Source organism: Bos mutus, chromosome X (assembly GCF_027580195.1).
Source record: "Bos mutus isolate GX-2022 chromosome X, NWIPB_WYAK_1.1, whole genome shotgun sequence".
In the NCBI taxonomy this organism is placed as follows: Eukaryota; Metazoa; Chordata; class Mammalia; order Artiodactyla; family Bovidae; genus Bos; species Bos mutus.
This window is the reverse complement of record NC_091646.1, coordinates 30,592,853-30,615,855: the sequence shown is the minus strand read 5'-3', so window position 1 is coordinate 30,615,855 and position 23,003 is coordinate 30,592,853. Positions and strand designations below refer to the sequence as shown.

At 39.4% G+C, this 23,003-nt stretch overlaps 1 protein-coding gene across 1 annotated transcript in view; it reads right to left on the bottom strand.

Moving 5' to 3' along the window:
- Window positions 1-10,793, bottom strand: part of PASD1 (PAS domain containing repressor 1) — a 107,681-nt gene extending 96,888 nt beyond the window's left edge. Inside the window, exon 1 of the mRNA XM_070365564.1 lies at window positions 10,771-10,793. The gene's annotated coding sequence lies outside the window, so the exon portion shown is untranslated. The remainder of the gene's footprint in view (window positions 1-10,770) is intronic.
- Window positions 10,794-23,003: the final 12,210 nt, after the last annotated feature.

Genomic DNA, 23,003 nt, shown 5'->3' with positions numbered 1-23,003 from the left:
CCCCATGGACTGCAGCCCACCAGGCTCCTCTGTCCATGGGATTTTCCAGGCAAGAGTACTGGAGTGGGGTGCCATTGCCTTCTCCGACATAGAGAGCATCAGATACCATCAACGAGGGGCAGTTCCATGGAAAGTCTAAGGTTCACATTAATAAGGAGATAAACAGCAAGAAGACACAGTGGGAATTCAACACCTCTTGGCTTCCTCCTGAAAAACAACAGCCTTCACAAATTCAACAAATACTGCAGTAAGTAAAACATACATTGTAAAAATTAAAAGCAAAAGGGAAAAATCTTGGAACATTGTGTGCATACATATATTATGGTTAAATAGCAATGAAGAGAAAGAATGCTAATCAAATTCATGAATTTATGCTTTAATTTCCAAAGCTAAATATTAGCTTGATTGAGCAATATCTAATGTGCCTTGAGCTCAGGCATTAGCATATGAAAGGCTGACTGCCCTTAGCTCCTTGCCCTCCCAGAGGTGCACTTGTATATGTAAATATGGATTACATTTATTAGTTGTCATGCTCACTCTACAATTAAAGAACAACCTGTTACTTATATAGTATGCCCAATCATTAGAAATAGAATCAGAAGAAAAACTCATCAACCCTCAAAGTATCCTTCCATCCTGGGGCATTTATTAGAAATGAGTCAAGACAGACTCCAAATGTATCAAACAAGAACAATATTTTCAGGGACCTCCCTGGAGGTCCAGTGGTTAAGACTCCGCCTTCCAATGCAGGGAATGCAGATTTGACCCTTGGTTGGGGAATTGAGATCCCACATGCTGCAGGATGCAGTCCAAATTTAAAAAAAAAAAAAAAATGAAGAAAGAACAATATTCTATTTCTCATAAACAATATTTTGTAAGTCAATTTAATATTTATATAATGTTTTGGAAAAGCCTGACAGAGTTCTTAAGCTCTCGATAAAGGCAAAGGGAAAATGCACCATTTCCTTGCAGAGTCTAAATGAGGAGACTTACTTCCAAGGAAGTTTATGTGCTATATTACAAAACCTGACAATTATTTGGCTCCTGGGCTTCCCTGATAACTCAGTTGGTAAAGAATCTACCTGCAATGTGGGAGACCTGGGTTCTATCCCTGGGTTAGGAAGATCCCCTGGAGAAGGGAAAAGCTAGCTACCCACTCCAGTATTCTGGCCTGGAGAATTCCGTGGACTGTATAGCCCATGGGGTCGCAAAGAGTCAGACAGGACTGAGCGACTTTCACTTTTCAAGAGACTGATACTTTGAGATTATCACCTTGCAAACCCAGTGGGAACCTTTGCCACACGTGGCTTGAACCTATGAACATTCAGACACAGCATAAGTCACAAGACATGACAGAAAAAGCAGTTTTTATGGCTGGAGCAAGTAGGTGTGACTTTGTTTTCCCACACCAGAGCCATCATCCCACACCCACTAAGAGTCCACAGAAACCTCGAGGACTCTGGTTCTTCATTTACAGCTCAGTCTGCTCTGGGACAATGGAAGGGTCCAGTTCCCACCCCTCCCCACAAGTGCCAGGCCCAGGCTCAGAGGCAGGAATCTCCCTGTGCACTGAATGACTGATGAAGGGTCGGTGCTCAGGCCTTCTCATCACTAAGTCCAAAGGCCTCTCTCACCTGGCCACACTGGCCCAAGGACTTTCAAAGTCATGGGTCAAGTGTTTTCCAACAATTCCCTGGAATTTCATGAAAGGATCCTCTTTGGAGGTCTGGTGTGGCCATGCCTCAATCCTTCCTTTTCTTCTAGAACAGCTGGAGAAATATGCAAAACAAGACTATATACTTCAGACACAACTAGACTGTTTTCTAGAGCAAGCACTTTTGTTGACAGTATTTATTCCTAAATGTGATGACTGTTCATGTCTATTATATAAACTTACTGTTAGTCGCTCAATCATGTCCAACTCTTGGTGACCCCGTGGACTGTAGCCTGCCAGGAGCCTCTGTCCATGGAATTCTCCAGGCAAGAATGCTGGAGTGGGTAGCCATGCCCTTCTCCAAGGGATCTTCCTGACCCAGGGATCAGACCTGGGTCTCCTGCATTGTAGGCAAATTCTTTACCGTCTGAGCCACAAGAGAAGATCCATTTGCCATGCTCTCCTCCAGGGGATCTTTCCAACCCAGGGATCGAACCCAGGTCTCCTGCCTTGCAAGTGGATTCTTTACCATCTGAGCCACCAGGGAAGCCCAAGAATACTGGAGTGGGTAGTCTATCCCTTCTCCAGGGGAGCTTCCTGACCCAGGAATTGAACCAGGGTCTCATGCATTGCAGGTGGATTCTTTACCAGCTGAACTATAGGGGAAGCCTAAGAACAAAGCCAGAGAGATATCATACTTCATGATTTTTAATTATAAGTCGCTCAGTTACGTCTGACTCTTTGTGACCCCATGGACTTTACAGTCCATGGAATTCTCCAGGCCAGAATACTGGAGTGGGTAGCCACTCCCTTCTCCAGGGGATCTTCCCAACCCAGGGATAGAACCCAGGTCTCCTGCATTGTAGATGAATTCTTTACCAGCTGAGCCACCAGGGAAGCCTTCCGGAGAAATTAAAATAAACTGGGCTACCTAGTTGACAGCAGAATTGCTTAATTTTATAAAGCAGGAGGGATCTGTGATTACTCAGGAAATGACATTTTCTCCTTTGTACACCTGCAGCCGTGGTTTGGAAAAGACCTGCTAAGAGGTCTTGCCATTGTCTGGGATGGACTTTCAGCCTGAGAATTTCCTCTACCATGATATTTGGAATTAAGCAGCTAATTTCAAAATAAGGGAGAATAAGTAGGATCAAAGCAGGTGTTTGTTCCATTAAGAGCAACAGGGAGAAATATATTGCTTTGCTATTTCATTTACCTATGAAGATACACTGCACATCAAAACCTTTCACAGCATTGTTTAAACATGTATTTTCCTGATAGAAATAGCAACATTCACAAGGCAAGGACCAAAAAGAGAATCATTTAGTGGAAAAACAACCAGGTAAGAATAGAAAAGTGAACTATCACTCCTTAGCTCAATACCCCGACCCGCCACTGGCCTCACCCACCACCCAAGGTTCCCTGCAGGGAACACCTGGAGCCACTGAAATGTACAAGCAAAGGGCCTCTTCTTTTAATTCAGTTGCACATAAAATAACCCCAGTGCCCCATCCAGACACCTGGATGACTCACTGGCCTGCCTGTTCACACTGCTCTCCCAATATCAAGCAATTAGAACTCTGGGGCTCCTCACCAGTCATTTACAATTAAAACAAGGAAAAAAATCATACTCTTTTGAGGGGTGAGTCACTATGTGAAATGTTGATCCTCTTATTTTGTTTTGTTTAAAGAAATAGGTTGAACAATAATAATGCAACATTTCCCTAATGAGTATGATGAAAATTATCCTTGCTTTCCAATTCTTTCTTCATGTTTTGCAGAGAACTTAGTATTCTGCTGCTGAACAACAGCCAGAAAAACACAAGCAAACTATACAGACCTTGCCCTCTCCTTTTTATCTCTTCTCTTTCTCTCCCTGCCTTGCCAGATTTCACAGCTTATCTATTCTCTCCTTTTTCAAGTTTTGCTTCCATCTGAGAAAGAGCAAAATTCCTTGAAATGTTACAAATCCTGGCTTCTCCTACTTGCTTACAACCTCCAAATTACTTGGCACCTTTAATCATACTTCCCCAGCTTGCTTGCCACTAACCTTGTTACCACAATCACTGCAGCCAACATCAGTCCTGGCTGCAATGGCATTTAGGCACCCCTGTTTTAAAATATTCATGACCTGATCACATTTCATGGGAATTTTTTTTTGGATATTCCCCTTTTCAAACTCCTGGCACACGGCTTCATGGTAGTTTGACTTTCAGAATTGTAAACTATATCACTATTTACAAGCAGAATTTGAATTTATAGAATGAAGCCAGTATGTGTTTGTTAATAATAAAGTCAGGGACCACTGAGAAAATAATTAATTAAACTTCTCTACCTATATATTGAGCTTATCGGGTCCCATTAGTAAGTGAAAACTCCATTTAAAAAATTCATATAGGAGTTAAAAGTCAAGCCAGTGCCCTCCCCCACATAACAAGGTCCAGAAAATACCATTCTTTCTTATTTTGTGTGTGTGAAATTTAACAAGCTTATTCTAAAACTTTTATGAAAGTATAAAGGTTACAAATAACCATGACAATCCTTAAGAACAAAGCCATGTATGAAGTATTCAGAAGATAATACAGAACAACAGCTTTAAGATATTTTTCTCCATTATGATGTCAAAAATTAATAATAAAAAGAATACATAAAGAAAAAAGATTAACTAAACACATTAAAGTTAATTTTTATTCATCAAAAAGTACCATCAAGAATGGGAAAGGACAAGCCACATCCCAGGGAAGATATTTGCAAACATTTAACCAGTAAGAATGGCACTCAGAATATGTGAAGAATTCCTATGAATTTAAAATAATGGGCAAAAACACTGGAAATGAAAATTATAACTACGATTCATGTCTAAAGCCCACTAGGTTAGCAAGAATTAAAAAGTCTGACATAATTAAGTATTGCCAGGGATGCAAAGTGAATCTTTTACAGTGCTGGAAGTGGTCCACTTTGGGAAGTAAGTTGAATATATACACACTGGTGACTTAGCATCATTACTCCTAGAGAAGTTCTCAAATGCCCGTAAGAGACACGCACAGCAGTATTCATGGCAACATTGTGACAGCAAAAGAAAATAAGGAAACAAACAACAAAAAAACTGAGTGATCCAAATATCTGTAAAGAGCAGAAAGAATACTGCAGTATATTCATTTAGTGGAATACTAATCAGTAATCAAAATGAATTAATTTTGAGATTAACATGAGTGAACAAAAAAAAAAAAAACCACGGTTAGAGAATATATGATGAAATAATACACATATTAATTCAAAACAGGCAAAATAGTCTATTGTGTAGATATACATACATAGTTGGGAAAACAGTGAGGAAAAATAAGTGAAAAATTATCACAAAAATCATCAGGATAGTGACTAATATGGACAGAGTGAGGGTATGTGATTAAGAAAGTGCACACAGAGACCTTTCACCAACAAAGTTCGAGATGCTAATCTGAATAGCTGCTACACTGGTGTTGGCATCACTATTCTTTAAAGTACACAATTACGTGTCATGCAATTTTCTGTATTTGATACTTTTCAACAGAAAGAAATTAGCTTATCACATTTTCATTTAACTTTTGGTAATAAAATACTTTATTGGTTCCTCTTACTATCAAAAACATAGTAATGTTTCCATTGCTTCCATCTTTAAATTAAAAGCTTGGTTTTTTTAAAAAAGAAAAAATTCATTTGGTTCTGTCAAAAAACAAGCTACAACTCACTTCTGTAAATAATTAGGTTCTCTCACTTTAAATATCTTAATTCGCTGACCTTTACAATAAATAACTGTATATAAAAGGAGACAATGACCTGAACAATTTCGCAGAGAACATTTTACACATCTTAAAAAACCAAGCCTAAATGCTATCCCAACTTAATACTTAAAAGAATATTCAGTAAGAGTTATTGTAAAATTGAATTCATGTAGCACCAAGAAGTTTGGGACTTATAATATTTCAGATGATATGATATATGCAGCAAAAAGAATAATGATTTGTCTTCCATGAATTTTCAGGGGTTTATATACAATAGAAAGAATTCCTTATAGGTCCCTTTTAAAAGCCAAAAGTTCAAAAATCTACGCATGCCTTTCACTGCATTTCCGATCTGTGGATATAGCGATTGACCCTATGGCAAAAGATCCATGTGTGATAAACAGCACAGTACAGTCCTATCTGAATATAACTGCTTACTCATCTTGTCTCATTAATATAATTTATACCTCAATTAAAATATCATTCTATCTGCAAGTTATATATTTCCCTAAAATACTCTATAATTCAGATTTCCATTTAGACAATGTTCTGCTCTGCCCCTTTCCTTGAATCAGTATGATCTTATGGCATACCTCACTAAATTGTTTGGTTTTTCTCCTCTCAGTGAAACTTCCCCTCAACTCAAAGTATTATAATAAGGTAAATACAGATGTAACATAATTAACATATAAGACAAAAAGGATAATACAAACATATAGATCCATGCTAAATGAGACAACACAAAGCAAAAAACACACACTATGCTACGTTCATCTATTCTGAACCACAAGAAGGCCCTGCTAGAGCCCTGGCTCATGTAAACTGATGTTCCCAGACACCCCTAGTGTCCTGTACTCCAGCATAATTAACTGTTATGTTTAAGGTGTTTCCATATTTATTTGTTTGTTCAGAACAGCCTATAGCAACTCTGACTCCTAATCCTGAACATGATGATAAATTAGACAAATAGTTAACTCAAACTTTCGAGAGTCCCCTCTCTAAAGCAATTTGACTATATTCCTCAAAGAAAGAGAAGTTTTAAAAACATCAATTTAAAGACAATAAAATCATTTTAACATAAGTTGTTCTACCAACCATAAAAGATTTCCCTCAAACTGAGTTGTTTACTTAAGTTTTTGCTACTTTCCCCACCCCCACCCCCCGCCTTTGGAGTGGTCCTATGTACTTAAAAGATGCTTACTCCTTGGAAGGAAAGTTTTGACCAACTTAGACAGCATATTAAAAAGCAGAGACATTCCTTTGCCAACAAAGGTCCGTCTAGTCAAGATTATGGTTTTTCCAGTGGTCATGTATGGATGTGAGAGTTGGACTATAAAGAAAGCTGAGCACCGAAGAATTGATGCTTTTGAACTGTGGTGTTGGAGAAGACTCTTGAGAGTCCCCTGGACTGCAAGGAGATCCAACCAGTCCATTCTAAAGGAGATCAGTCCTGGGTGTTCATCGGAAGGACTGATGCTGAAGCTGAAACTCCAATACTTTGGCCACCTCATGCGAAGAGTTGACTCATTGGAAAAGACCCTGATGCTGGGAGGGATTGGGGGCAGGAGGAGAAGGGGACGACAGAGGATGAGATGGCTGGATGGCATCACCGACTAGATGGACATGAGTTTGAGTGAGCTCCAGGAGTTGGTGATGGACAGGGAGGCCTGGCGTGCTGTGATTCATGGGGTCGCAAAGAGCCGGACACAACTGAGTGACTGAACTGAACTGATAGGAACATTTGTTAATATTCATGAAGGCTTCAGTCACATATACTACAGGCTTTTAAGTATATGGATGTAATTTCAGTTTGTATATTGGTATTACTCCATTTTACAAGAAAGAATTTTCAGTAGCCAGGCATTCTATGCTTTCAGTGTTGATACACTCACACACACATCCCTATGCCAGCACATTCGAAAACTAAAGACCAAAAATCCCCACTAATATGAAACGATACTTGCACATCAATGTTCATAGCAGCACTATTTATAATAGCCAAGACATAGAAGCAACCTAAGTGTCCACTGACAGATGATTGGATGAGGAAGATGTGGTATATATATATGTGTGTGTATAATGGAATACCATTCAGCCTTTAAAAAGAATGTAATAATGTCACTTGCAGCAACATGGATGGAGCTTGATGTTATCATACTAAGTGAAGTAAATCAGACAGAGAAAAACAAACAACATAGGACATCACCTATATGTGTAATCTTAAAAATGATATGAAAGAACTTATTTTAAAAACGGAAAAAGATTCACAGATATAGGAAACAAACTAGAAGTTACCAAAGGGGAGGGTGGAGAGTCAAATTAACAGATGCAAATTACTATATATAAACCAGGTAAGCGACAAGGATGTGCCATAGAGCATAGAAAATTACACCCATTATCTTATAATAAGCTATAATGGCGTATAATCTGCAAAAATAATGAATCACTATGCTGTACACACAAAACTGACACAATGTTATAAATCAACTATAATTCAATTTTTAAAAACCACTTAAATGATACAATATTTAAAAATTTAATATTAAAAAAAAAAACAAAAAAATGAACGAAAACCCTAATGGGGATCCTTTGAAAAGCTACCTTTGCAACATGGCCCTCAAAATCAGAAAGTGTACAGACTCACAGCACACAACTGCTCTTTCTCTTAAAGTCAGCTGGTCTCTGGCTTTCCATTTCACGTCTACTGTTTTACTGAGGCCCACTGAGCCCACCTACCCAGAAAAGCCTCTTACTTTGTTCCTCACTCACTGACGTCAAAAAAAAAAAATGTTTCTAGACTTAGGTTGATGCTAGAAACTTCCTCAAAATTTCCGAAGGCACACAGAGTGTTTCCCACCATGATACCTATGATGGGACCTCATGGAGGACTCCAAATACAAGACTTCAAAATGGTCCACATCTAAAGCAAATATATATATATATATATATATATATCTCCATCCCTGCCTCATAGAGTTGGGAGGATACGCTGGGATGATGCATGCAGAATGCCTGGTACCAGGTCTAGGAGGAAGGAGGCCCTTGTCAGTGAGGCTGTAATTCCCATCAGGAATCACAGAAGCAGGGAGAGTGCCCATTCCCCCCTGAACATAGCATGTACAGGATTTGAGGAACTTCCACTGGTCTTGCTTGGAGGAATCACTTTACCTCTGGTCTTTCTCACAGGGGACCTGCCAATATCGGAAAGTAGCTAGACATTCCTCAGCAAAGAAAGGATAGTCATAAGTAGCCTCTATAGCAAGCCCTCAAATTCCATGGAAGTCTCCAAAGAAATTCCCTGAAAGACGAAAAACCCAGTGATGTAAAGTTTTATCTCTGTGTGGTCATCAAACTTCTGGTTGTCTGCTTCATCCCCAAAGGAGTTATCTCATTTGCACATCTCTTAAAGGAAAAGATAACATGTTTGTATACAACCAACAACAAGTCACTCCCGGCCTGTAAGGACACCCACACCCTCATCCATCTCCAGTTCATTCAGAGGCCATTTTGTGGAGCTGTGGCAATATTTCAACTACATCTGAAATATACTGATCAGTGTGTGATTGGAGATTCCATTAAACGCCCCCCATTTTTCCTGATATGATATTATAGTGGTATACCTTAATGAATTATGGTCTATTTTGCTATTTAAAAAATTCAGTGATAAATACATGGAGGAATTTAAGGAATGCTATTTTAATTCATTTTGAACTTTTAAAAATCTATCAATGAATTCTGGAAGGATCTTCCTTTAATGTCCTGATGCTTTTCAGTTCTATCCATCAAGTAGAAAGTGGACAGCCTCTATGTTGCTACCTACTACATTCTCCATTAAGCCAGGAGTGTGTGCTTGAAACACGATCTGCTTCTAGATGCCAAACATCTTCTGTAGAGCATGGTTGTTGCTCCCTGGTAAAAACTCCAGAAACAGAGTTCCTTAGGCAAAAAAGATGTGTGAACTGGCTTCCCCTTTTTAGTCCATGTCAGCAGCTCTAACCTGCACTCTTAACTAGAATCCTCAACTCCCACACTCTCAGCCTCTCCAAAACTGTTCTCCACCCAGCAGCCAGCACAGCCTCTAAAAATGTTCACGTCACATCATACCTATGGTCTAGATACTGTCAGCTTCCCAATCACCACGGCTATTGAAGGCCCAAGACTGTTCTCACCTCCTCTAATACCCTCTCAGTTGTAATGGATGCTTTCCTGTCCTCACTTCACAACAGTTAGAAGATACGCACACACACACACACACACACATATATATATATATAATCTTGTTTTATATATATATATAGAGAGAGAGAGAAAAATGACCTTATACATAATAGGATATTATATACATCTTATTTTATATCTATAACTTTGCTATAACTTTTACTAATTATTTTGAATTGAGAAACTATGGAAGGGACATATTCTGACATTGGAACCATGAAAAGAAAAAAAAGGTCCCTTCTGGGAGATCATTAACTAAAAGGAAGATGTTGAAATATGTTCTCAGAGAGCCTAAGCACCTATGCTTTTTTCTTCCTCTACTCTCAACAAGAATCAGTTTAGAACATGGAAATTACCTACGTTCTCCACCTTCAGAGTGTTCATGAAGCTCCCAAGGGAGATGCGGGTGAGTGGGAGTAGGGAGCTTGCTGGGGCTCCTGCCTTGGTGACCCTGGCACATCCAGGCTGGCCCTCCTAGATGGTCTGGCCCAGATCCTCACTTTCTAACTGAGGACACTGAGGCCCACTGAGTCCTGTGAGAAGGACTGTACAGAGTCTGAGGGCTAGAGCTCGCTGTGCCCAGATGGCAAACCTGGGCCAGGCTGCCTCCACTTTATCATATCAATATGTATTTTGCCCCCACAAAAAAGTTGCTTTGAAACAGAAGGTGGACAGACTTCTGAAGCTCTTCCTAAATCCCCAATAAATAGAAAGATAGACTTAAACGTGAGCATGTCAATAAGTACATTAAATGAAAATAGTCTAAAAACCACAATTCAAAGATAAGAATTGTCAGACTGGAGAAATAAAGCAAGGCTGACATCTACTCTTTTCTACAGGGAAGAAGTTTAAATACAAAGATGAAGAGCATTTAAAAGTTAAAGAATGAGAAACTAGATAGCCTGCAAATTCATTAGAATTTCCTGTGATTACATAGAAAAGATGAAATGACTATATTCATATTAGATGATGTAGACTGCACACCAAGTAATACTACCAGAGATAAAGACTAAGATTTCATAACAGTAAAAGACCCGATTTAAGAAGATATAATAGAAAACAATTTCATTTACAATAGCATCAAAAAGAATAAAAATACTGAGAAACTTAACCAAGGAGGTCCCCCTTCCCACATACCTGTCTTATGCTTCTCTTTCCCGTAGCTATTACTGACTATGTTCTTTTATAATAAAATTATAATCTAGCTTAAAAGAAAACAAAAGAAAGAATAGAAGGACATGTTCCTGGAACATCTGCAAGAGGGAACACTCTGGTTCAAGTTGACCAGAGAGTCCCTGGCTCTGTGCCATGGACACCATGGTGTGTGCATGCCCATGCTTCGCAAGGCTGTCAGGGATATGGGGGAGTTACAAGTGAGTTGAGCTTCATGTAGCAGGATGGGTCACCATCACAATTTCCCAAGGCCAATCTTTCTTTTTTTCCTTTTTTTTTTTTATTTAAAGTGCATCTTTATTTTAAAAAATCAAAGCAAGCTAGTTTTACTTGTTTTTTTTTTTCTCATTTGCTTGTATTTATTTGTTTTTTACAAAAAAAAAGAAAGAAAGAAAGAAAAAAAAATGAAAGAAAAGAAAAGGACCTCTGGCAAAAGCTGCTTTCCAAACTATAAGCAGTTCTTCAGGAAGTTTTTAGGTAAGGAAATAAATATGCTGGCCACAAGAACCCTCCCATTCCAATGCATTCCAGTCACTGCCTTGGACCCTTATGGTAGCCCTCTGCACTGGACTGTGACAATGCTTCTTTAACTGTCCTATCTTTCTCTGGCCTTTCCAGCCATCCAAACCAGTGGCAGGGGCTGGCGGGGAGAAGTGGGGGCTTCCCTTATCTTGACAAGTACTGGACTTGATAGATGTTAGTTCATCTTTGCCTCCCCAAACTGGCTCAAGGCCACCTCCTTTCCAGCTTCCTATCTGCTGCCTCCTGCAGTGGTGCCATCTCTGTCCTGGTCAGGCCACTTTCTTCACTTGCTCAAAGCTTCTCCCTCTGACCCTCTTTCATGCCACCACTATCATCTGGCAACTCCAGAGGACACGGGTCATATGGGAATTTTCAGCATGGTGCAAGAACAGGATAGGGTGGGGTACGGGGGTGAGTTGAATGTGTGATTTGATGCTGCTGCTGCTGCTAAGTCACTTCAGTCATGTCCGACTCTGTGCAACCCCATAGATGGCAGCCCAACAGGCTCCCCTGTACCTGGGACTCTCCAGGCAAGAACACCGGAGTGGGTTGCCATTTCCTTCTCCAATGCATGAAAGTGAAAAGTGAAAGTGAAGTCGCTCAGGATGCTACAGTAAGTCAAATAAATTTCTCCTCCAAGCAGCTTCAGCATCCCACCTTTCATATTTCCAAAACACCCAAATAGTCTTGCACAACCCTGAGACTGAGAGCCTTCTTAAATTCTGTGTCCTAGGCACCTCCCTTGCCTTACCCTACTTAATTCGAGCCTTGTTGGTCTCTTCTTTTTTGAGAGACCTCAGTCAAGTTGGGCCATCACTGACCTGTTTCATCTTTTTAAGGTGGTCAATATAAGCCCCTAGAGCTAACTTCCCCTCCCCAAGTAAAGAGCCATGGGACTCCACCCCTTTCTGTTGTAAGGCAGTTACTAGCCATCTTGGAACAGCTAAAACCAAAAGCATAGGCTTCGGGTGCAGAACCTAATGACTGTGTAAGTGAGGCAAGCTTTTGCCTCCGTTTATCCTTTTTTCTGCATTCATCTAATTATTTGTAGCTTCTGTTGCTATGGAAAGAAAACACCACTTCCATGACAACTGTAGCAACTTAAGGTGCACAGCTTGTCTCAGACCATGAAGCTTCAAAAATACAGAAACGTGAAGGGGTTTCATGTCCCCCTTCCCCTGCCACCTTTTAAAACATCAACCAAATGTTCTTCTCTCCAGAAAAGTCATCGGAGTATTCTCCACTTTCTCTGTGTTACCTGTCATGAAAAACCAGAGGACCTTAACAGGGAATACTCAAGGGCTGAATTCAAAGGAAATTTTAGTAAACCTTCAATTTTTTAAAGGTTGGTAAGACTCAAAAAACAAATAAATGGAGATTTACTGTGTACCTGTTCTGCACCAGATGTGTGTAGATTTTTTCACATACATTTAACATGAGTGTGGTTCAACATCTTTTTTACAGAAAAGAAAACAGGCCCAGGAAAGATAAATAACTAGTCCCAAGAGACAGAGCTGAATTTCAAACCCAGAGTGGACTGTCTTCACCTCACTTCAGCTCAGTTCAGTCGCTGAGTCATGTCCGACTCTTTGTGACCGCATGAATCGCGGCACACCAGCCCTCCCTGTCCATCACCAACTCCCGGAGTCCACCCAAACCCATGTCCATCGAGTCGGTGATGCCATCCAGCCATCTCATCATCTGTCGTCACCTTCTCCTCCTGTCCTCAATCTTTCCCAGCATCAGGGTCTTTTCCAATGAGTCAGCTCTTCACGTCAGGTGGCCAAAGTATTGGAGTTTCAGCTTCAACATCAGTCCTTCCAAAGAACACCCAAGACTGATCTCCTTCAGAATGGACTGGTTGGATCTCCTTGCAGTCCAAGGGACTCTCAAGAGTCTTCTCCAACACCACAGTTCAAAAGCATCAATTCTTCGGTGCTCAGCCTTCTTCACAGTCCAACTCTCACATCCATACATGACCACTGGAAAAACCATAGCCTTAACTAGACAGACCTTTGTTGACAAAGTAATGTCTCTGCTTTTCAATATGCTGTCTAGGTTGATCATAACTTTCCTTCCAAGGAGTAAGCGTCTTTTAATTTCATGGCTGCAGTCACCATCTGCAGTGATTTTGGAGCCCAGAAAAGTAAAGTCAGCCACTGTTTCCCCATCTATTTGCCATGAAGTGATGGGACTGGATGCCATGATCTTAGTTCTATGAATGTTGAGCCTTTAAGCCAACTTTTTCACTCTCCTCTTTCACCTTCATCAAGAGGCTCTTTAGTTCTTCTTCACTTTCTGCCATAAGGGTGGTGTCATCTGCATATCTGAAGTTACTGATATTTCTCTGCCAATCTTGACTCCAGCCTGTGCTTCCTCCAGCCCAGCGTTTCTCATGATGTACTCTGCATAGAAGTTAAATAAGCAGAGTAACAATATACAGCCTTGACGTACTCCTTTTCCTATTTGGAACCAGTCTGTTGTTCCATGTCTAGTTCTAACTGTTGCTTCCTTACCTGCACACAGATTTCTCAAGAGGCAGGTCAGGTAGTCTGGTATTCGCATCTCTTTCAGAATTTTCCACAGTTTATTGTGATCCACACAGTCAAAGGCTTTGGCATAGTCAATAAAGCAGAAATAAATGTTTTCTGGAACTCTTTTGCTTTTTTGATGATCCAATGGATGTTGGCAATTTGATCTCTGGTTCCTCTGCCTTTTCTAAAACCAGCTTGAACATCTGGAAGTTCATGGTTCACGTATTGCTGAAGCCTGGGCTTGGAGAATTTTGAGCATCACTGTGTGAGATAAGTGCAATTGTGTGGTAGTTTGAGCATTCTTTATTGGGCCATAAAAATGAGTGAAGTACTAATTGATGATACAAACGGATGAAGCTTGAAAACATTATACTAAGTGAAATCAGGTGCTCACAAAATAAAATATACTGTATAACTCCACTTGTATGAGATACTTAGAGTAGTCAAATTTATATAGACAGAAAGTAGAATGAATGGTGGGCTGGTTGCCAGAGGTTAGAAAAAAGAGGGAACAGAAAATTGTTGATTATGGGCTTCAGTTTTGCAGAATTTAGTGAGTTCTAGAGATTGGTTCCAGAGAAGGCAATGGCACCCCACTCCAGTACTCTTGCCTGGAAAATCCCATGGATGGAGGAGCCTGGTAGGCTGCAGTCCATGGGGTCGCTAAGAGTCGGACACGACTGAGCAACTTCACTTTCACTTTTCACTTTCATGCATTGGAGAAGGAAATGGCACCCCACTCCAGTATTCTTGCCTGGAGAATCCCAGGGACGGGGGAGCCTGGTGGGCTACCGTCTATGGGGTCGCACAGAGTCGGACACGACTGAAGCGACGTAGCAGCAGCAGCAAAGATTGATTCAGCTGGTAAAGAATCCGCCTGCAACGCATGAGACCTGGGTTCGAACCCTGGGCTGGGAAGATGGCCTGGAGAAGGGAAAGGCCTCCCACTCCAGTATTCTGGCCTGGAGAATTCCATGGACTACATAGTCCATGGGATCGCAAACAGTCAGACACGACTGAACAACTTTCACCAGAGATTAGTTACACAACAATATGAATGTACTTCTACATTAGTGAACTGTACACTTAAAATGGTTAAAATTTTTATGTTATGCGTATTTAACCACAATAAAAATAGATTCCACTTATAATGAACTGTCTAGAATAGGCAAACCAATATAGACAGAAAATAGATTAGTGGTGCCAGGATCTGAGGGAAGGGAAAATGGGGAATAACTGTTAATGGGTAAGGGGTTTCTTTGGGAGTGGACCAAAATGTTCTAGGATTACATAATGGTGGTATTTGTACAACCTTGTGAATACTCTGAAAAACCATTAAAGTGTACTCTTCTAAAGGGTATACTTTAGAATAAGTGAATTATATATCAATTACAAATTTGCTACAATAAAATAGATGTCTAGGAGTGGGAGCTGGTGTGTATGGCAGACCTGAAAGTGAGAAGAGGGTAGGAAGTTGGTAATTACACCCAACTGCAAAGATACCATATTTTGCTTGCACACAGCCATGAACCACAGTTGGCTTGTACCAAAAGTGGGCTTCATTCATCTGGAGATCAAATATTTGAGCAAAATATATATACATCCTTATGATTACTTTAAACATGACACAAAATCACTATAAAACACAGTTGATAGTATTTGTAATGGCTAACTAGAGGATACAAATATAATTATAATATAAATATATGCTAGTACTCTATTTGAAATCACCTGAAGGTACTTATATACTCTAACCCCATGTCTTTCAAACAAGACCCACTTCATTCTCATTATTTGTGTTGGATAATAAAAATCTCTGTGGACTACTAATGGGATGCTAGGGTAAATTAACAATAAGCATCATTTAATTAAGCTATTTGAGAAAATCTGGTTGCTACTGGATTACTTAGAACTGCCTCAAAGGCCTTGATTTATAGCAATTTATAGCACAAGTTCCTAGTTCCCTCATGGGGCAAGGAATGGCCACAAACTTTTTATAATTAAAAAGAATGAAAAAGAGTGAGGAGGTTATTGGACATTGAACTGAGCCTTCAACTCTACAAGGAGACTTTCCTTGGGACTCATGGCACACTGGAGTGGATATTCTTCACAGTGTGCCTAATTCTTCCCCAAAGGTGTGCTGCTGCTGCTGCTAAGTCGCTTCAGTCGTGTCCGACTCTGTGCGACCCCATAGACGGCAGCCCATTAGGCTCCTCTGTCCCTGGGATTCTCCAGGCAAGAACACTGGAGTGGGCTGCCATTTCCTTCTCCAATGCCTGAAAGTGAAAAGTGAAAGTGAAGTCGCTCAGTTGTGCCCGACTCTTAGCGACCCCAAGGACTGCAGCCCACCAGGCTCCTCCATTCATGGGATTTCCAGGCAAGAGTACTGGAGTGGGGTGCCATTGCCTTCTCCGAAAGCATTGCTAGAGACTATCAAATTGAAGTAGACCATGGAATAGAATAAATAGGGAGAACAAGGCATAAATAGAATCATAGGATACAGTAAAAGTGACACCACAGTTTATTTGGTAGATGATGCTGGGAAAATCATCTCATTATGGGCAGAAAAATCAAACTAGATTCCCATCTAACAACCTCTATGAAGGATAATCTCAGATTGTTTCAAGAATAATTATTTTTAAAAAGTAATTAAATAAAAAGATATTATAAAAAATTTTATCTTAGAGGAGAGAAGAATTTCTTAAATAAGACTCATAAAACCAAAGATATGAGGTGAAAATTAATTGATTATATTAAAATTAATGATTTCTGCTTAATGAAAGACACCATGGACAAAATTAAAGACAGATAATAGAATGACAGAAAATATTTGCAATATTTAGAACCAACAAAGACCAATATTTTAAAAGCATTACAAAAAAGACAGGAAGTTTAATAGAAAATGGGCAAAAGATAAAGGAACAGGGCATTTTTAAGGATAAAGGAACAGGGCATTTTTAAAAGAAGAAACTCTAAAAGTGTACATAGAAAAAGTTCCTACTAATTGATTAATGCAAATTAAAATATCTATGTGATATCACCTGTTGGCCTAGAAAAATTAGAAAGCTAAAGATTACCAAGTGTTGACAACATTGAGAAATTTTTAAATCTTCATGTTTTGCTGTGGGAATACAGAACAGGGCCAACCATTTGGAGAGCAGTCAAGTATTACTCAATTAAATTAAGTATACACAATGGCCCAGCAATTTTCCTTTTATAGATATGTTTTTATGTATTTATATGGTATATGTATGTATGTGTGCATACATATGTATATAAAATCTCAACTTGTGCACACATAGCATTATTCATGTCAGTCTAAATCTAAATGTCCATTAACTGATGAATGAACTTTTTAAATGCACTTTATCCATACAATGTAATATTATTTTGCCATAAAATGAAGTATTGATTCCTGCTACAATGTGGATGAACCTTGAAAACATTATGCTAAATGAAATAAGCCAGACACAAAAAGACAAATGTTGCATGATTCTATTTAAATGAGATATCTAGCACAGACAAGTCAACAGAGACAGAGAACAGACTTATGGACACAGGGACTTATGGAAGGAGAGGGAAGGATGTATGGAGAAAGTAACATGGAAACTTACACTACTACATATAAAATTGATAGCCAATGGGAATTTGCTGTTTGACTCAGGGAACTCAAACTGGGGCTCTGTAACAACTTAGAGGGGTGGGATGGGGACGGAGGTGGGAGGGAATTTCAACAGGGAGGGGACATATGTATACCTATGGCTGATTAATGTTGATGTTTGGCAGAAACCAACACAGCATTGTAAAGCAGTTATCCTTCAACTCAAAAATAAATAAAACGCACTTTAGAAAAGAAAGAAAGCAAGTTAATGGTTGCCAGGTGCAAGGAGTAGGGGAGATAGAACTTGACAGACAATGGCTATGGAATTTTGGGGTGATGAAAATGTTGTAAACTTGGGTTGTAGTGATGGTTACACAACTCTATAAGTATACTAAAACCATGGAATTGTACAAATTCACATGGGAGAATTTGTGATATGTAAATTATATTACAGTAAATCTGTTATTTTAAAAAGGAATGCATAGTGAATTCCCTGGCAGTCCAGTGGTTAGGACGTGGCACTTTCACTGCCAGGGCCTAGGTTTGATTCCTGATCAGGGAACTAAGATTCTGTCAGCCTCATGTTGTGGCCAAAAAAAAATTTTAATTAAAAAGTAAAAGAGGAATGCATGAATCCTTGACATAGATAAAATAAAAATGTAAGCAGGGCTTTGCATAGACTTGTGATGAGAATGTGCCCAGAATAGTGTTATTAATTCAACCTTTTACTCTGGTTGTACCTGCTTCCTTTTTTCCTAACTGCTAATATTCCTACATATTTTAAAATGTTTTAAACATACTATGTTCTCCTTTGACTTACTCCAGCTTACTGTGTCCCGGGTCCTTAGCTCCTATTCACGTGCTGGAGCCAGGTTGGACCTTGGTGTGAACCACACTGCAAATTCTGTAGGCCAATCAGAACCCCCTGTAGATAGAGGATATGGTAGGCAGCTTATGATTCCCACTTCCATGTATTCATGACCTGTGCAATCCTCTGCCCTGTAAGTGTGGGCTGTACATAGTACCTTGTTTCTCACAGAACATGGAAAAGTGATGGGATGACACGTCAATGACTAGATTACAAAAGACTATGGCTTGTGAATTTCATCTTGCTAGCTCTCTGTTTTTCTCTTTGTCATCGTGACTATCTCCTGCCTACTTGCTTGCTTGCTGCCATGTTGTGAGATGCTTTATGGAGAGGAACCAAGAGAAGCCTCCAGTCAACAGGTCATGAGGATCTCGGGCCTCACTCCAACAACTTATAAGGAACTGAGTTTCGCTACGTACCCATGTGAGTGATTTTGGAAGCAGATCCTTCTTTGGTTGAGTCTTCAGATAAGACTACAGCCCCAATTAACACCATGATGATAGCCTTGTTAGAGACTCTATAGCATAGACTGCATCTAAGCCATGCCTGATACCTGACCCACAGAAACCATGAGCTAACAAACATATCTTTAAGCCACTAGGTTTGGGGGTAATTTGCTATGCCATAGTAGAGTAGTTGTTAACTAATCCAGAAGCTAAATCATGTTAAACATGCTCCTTCCCTGTCACCAGAAATTTGGGACTGAGCCTCCCTTTCAGTTGGATGAGGTCATGTATCCAGCCCCATAAAAAACATCTCTATTTGGTGATTTGTTTATACAGCTCAAAACCCTCCCTTGACTTCCCAGTACCCTCAGGATAAAATCCAAAAGAAGTGCTTACTGTAGTCTATAAAATCCTCTTTGAGCTAGAGGACTTCTGGACTCATCCTACTCTTCCCCTCACCCTCTTTGCCCCAACCACATTGGTGTTCTTACTGGTCACTGAATCAAACATGGTTTCACTCTAGAGGCTTCACTCTTTGTCTTCTACATTTAGAAAGTTCTTCCCACAAGACATCTGCTTAACTTACTGCCTCACTTCCTTCTGGCCTCTGATCAAATATCACTTCTTCAAAGAGTTCTTTCCCAACAACCACTAAAATAGGCCTCAATTCGCAATCTATATGTTATTCTCCTACTTTATTCCTTGTACTAGGATTTATCACAACCTAAAATCGCATGCATTTACTTGTATATTGATCTTGTCACCTCCCTCTAGGCACTCAGGTCCATGAAGGCAAGCAGTTTGTTTTCTTCATTGCTGTAACTCCAGTGCATAGAACAGTGCCTGATACCTATAGCCAGATCACAAAAATGGGTATTAGAAGAGATTAGACTCTGCCTTGGGCCCACTGGTGTAATAAACTACACTCCACTATCTACATTGTCCTTCTGAGTGAGTTTGTTTCCCAAAATGCTTGGCTATAACACTGGGGTTCATAATTTCTTCCTTTTCAAGTTGCTTTAGGTGTAGAGTTAGGTTATTTATTTGATTTTTTTCTTGTTTCTTGAGGTAAGCCTGTATTGCTTTCCTCCCCTTAGCAGTACTAAACCTTCCCCTTTGTACTACTTTTACAGTGTCCCATAGGTTTTGGGTTGTTGTGTTTTCATTTTCATTCATTTATATGCATATTTTGATTTATTTTTTGATTTATTCAGTGATTTGTTGGTTATTCAGCAGTGTGTTGTTCAGCCTCCATATGTTGGGATTTTTAATAGTTTTTCTCCCATAATTAACATCTAATCTTACTGTATTGTGGACAGAAAATATGCTTGGAATGATTTCAATTTTTTTGAACTTACCAAGGCTAGATTTATGGCCCAGGATGTGATCTATCCTGGAGAAGGTTCCATGTGTGCTTGAGAAAAAGGTGAAATTCATTGTTTTGGGGTGAAATGTTCTATAGATATCAATTAGGTCTAACTGGTATATTGTATCATTTAAAGTTTGTATTTCCTTGTTAATTTTCTATTTAGTTGATCTATCCATAGGTGTGAGCTGGGTATTAAAGTCTCCCACTATTATTGTGTTATTGTTAATTTCCCTTTTCATCAGTTCAGTTTAGTTCAGTCACTCAGTCGTGTCCGACTCTTTGCAACCCCATGAATCGCAGCACGCCAGGCCTCCCTGTCCATCATCAACTTCTGGAGTTCACTCAAATTCACATCCATCGAGTCGGTGATGCAATCCAGCCATCTCATCCTCTGTCGTCCCCTTCTCCTCCTGCCCCCAATCCCTCCCAGCATCAGAGTCTTTTCCATTGAGTCAACTCTTCACATGAGGTGACCAAAGTATTGGAGTTTCAGCTTTAGCATCATTTCTTCCAAAGAACACCCAGGACTGATCTTTAGAATGGACTGGTTGGATCTCCTTGCAGTCCAAGGGACTCTCAAGAGTCTTCTCCAAAACCACAGTTCAAAAGCATCAGTTCTTCGGTGCTCAGCTTTCTTCACAGTCCAACTCTCATATCCATACATGACTACTGGATAAACTATAGCCTTGACTAGACGGACCTTTGTTTGCAAAGTAATGTCTCTGCTTTTGAATATGCTATCTAGTTAGCATTTGTCTTCCATATTGAGGTGCTCCTATGTTGGGTGCATATATATGTATGATTATTATATCTTCTTCTTGGATTGATCCTTTGATCATTATGTAGTGTCCATCTTTGTCTCTTTTCACAGCCTTTGCTTTAAAGTCTATTTTATCTGATATGAGTATTGCTACCCCTGCTTTCTTTTGGTCTTTATTTGCATGGAATATCTTCTTTCAGCCCTTCACTTTCAGTCTGTGTGTGTCCCTTGTTTCGAGGTGGGTCTCTTGTAGACAACATATATAGGGGTCTTGTTTTTGTATCCATTCAGCCAGTCTTTGTCTTTTGGTTGGGGCATTCAACCCATTTATGTTTAAGGTAATTATTGATAAGTATGATCCCGTTGCCATTTACTTTATTGTTTTGTGTTCAAGTTTATACACCCTTTCTGTGTTTCCTGTCTAGAGAAGATCCTTTAGCATTTGTTGGAGAGCTGGTTTGGTGGTGCTGAATTCTCTCAGCTTTTGCTTGTCTGTAAAGCTTTTGATTTCTCCTTCATATTTGAATGAGATCCTTGCTGGGTACAGTAATCGGGGCTGTAGGTTATTTTCTCTCATCACCTTAAGTATGTCCTGCCATTCCCTCCTGGCTTGAAGAGTTTCTATTGAAAGATCAGCTGTTATCCTTATGGGAATCCCCTTGTGTGTAATTTGTTGTTTTTCCCTTGCTGCTTTTAATATTTGTTTTAATATTTTTTCTTTGTGTTTGATCTTTGTTAATTTGATTAATATGTGTCTTGGGGTGTTTCTCCTTGGGTTTATCCTGTTTGGAACTCTCTGGGTTTCTTGGTCTTCGGTGACTATTTCCTTCCCCATTTTAGGGAAGTTTTCAACTATTATGTCCTCAAGTCTTTTCTCCTGGTCTTTCTTTTTGTCTTCTTCTGGGACTCCTATGATTTGAATGTTAGGGCATTTAACATTGTCCCAGAGGTCTCTGAGGTTGTCCTCATTTCTTTTAATTCATTTTTTGTTTTTTCCTCTCTGTTTAATTTATTTCAACCATTCTATCTTCTACCTCACTTATCTTATTTTCTGCCCCCATTATTCTACTGTTGGTTCCCTCCAGAGTGTTTTTGATCTCATTTATTGCATTATTCATTATATATTGACTCTTTTTTATTTCTTCTAGGCCCTTTTTAAACCTTTCTTGCATCTTCTTGATCCTTGTCTCCAGGCTATTTATCTGTAACTCCATTTTGTTTTCAAGATTTTGGATCATTTTCACTATCATTATTTGGAATTCTTTTATCAGGTAGATTCCCTATCTCTTCCTCTTTTGTTTGGTTTGGTGGAAATTTATCCTATTCCATTGCCTGCTGGGCATTTCTCTACCTTTTCGTCTTGTTTATATTGCTGTGTTTGGGGTGGCCCTTCTGTATTTTGGCAGTGGTGGTTCCTCTTTATTGTGGAGGTTCCTCACTGTGGGTGGGGTTGGACAGGTGGCTTGTCAAGGTTTTCTGGTTAGAGAAGCTTGTGTCGATGTTCTGGTGAGTGGAGCTGGATTTCTTCTTTCTGGAGTTCAATGAAGTGTCCAGTAATAAGTGTTGAGATGTCAGTGGGTTTGGTGTGACTTTGGTCAGCCTGTATATTGAGGCTCAGGGTTATGTTCCTGTGTTGCTGGAGAATTTGCATGGTATGTCTTGCTCTGGAGTGAAGATTTTAATAAATAAGGAAAATTAAAAGCCTGTCTTAGTATCATGTTTGAGGTATTTTCAGAAAACAGCTAAAGCCAATTTAAAAGTTCATGTCATTTCCCATACTGAATCTTCTACTTTGACATAAGAGGAACAAGAGTTTATGTACATCTTGGTTAGAGGCAAGGCAAATTTTTGGCAATTTTTTTGTTCAAACATACTAATCAGCATTATTTCTTAATTCAGCTATACAGTTTTAAATTTTTTGAATGAAAGTGAACCAAATATATTTGAAAATGTTTGATTTTTAGGATTAGCATGCATATTATTGTTTTAAACCCTGGTGTGTTTTAGACAAACCATATATTTGAGGCACAGTTCCTGCCCCCCAAAATATGAATTAAAAAATTATATATAATCTTTATATGTATCTTTTACTAACTG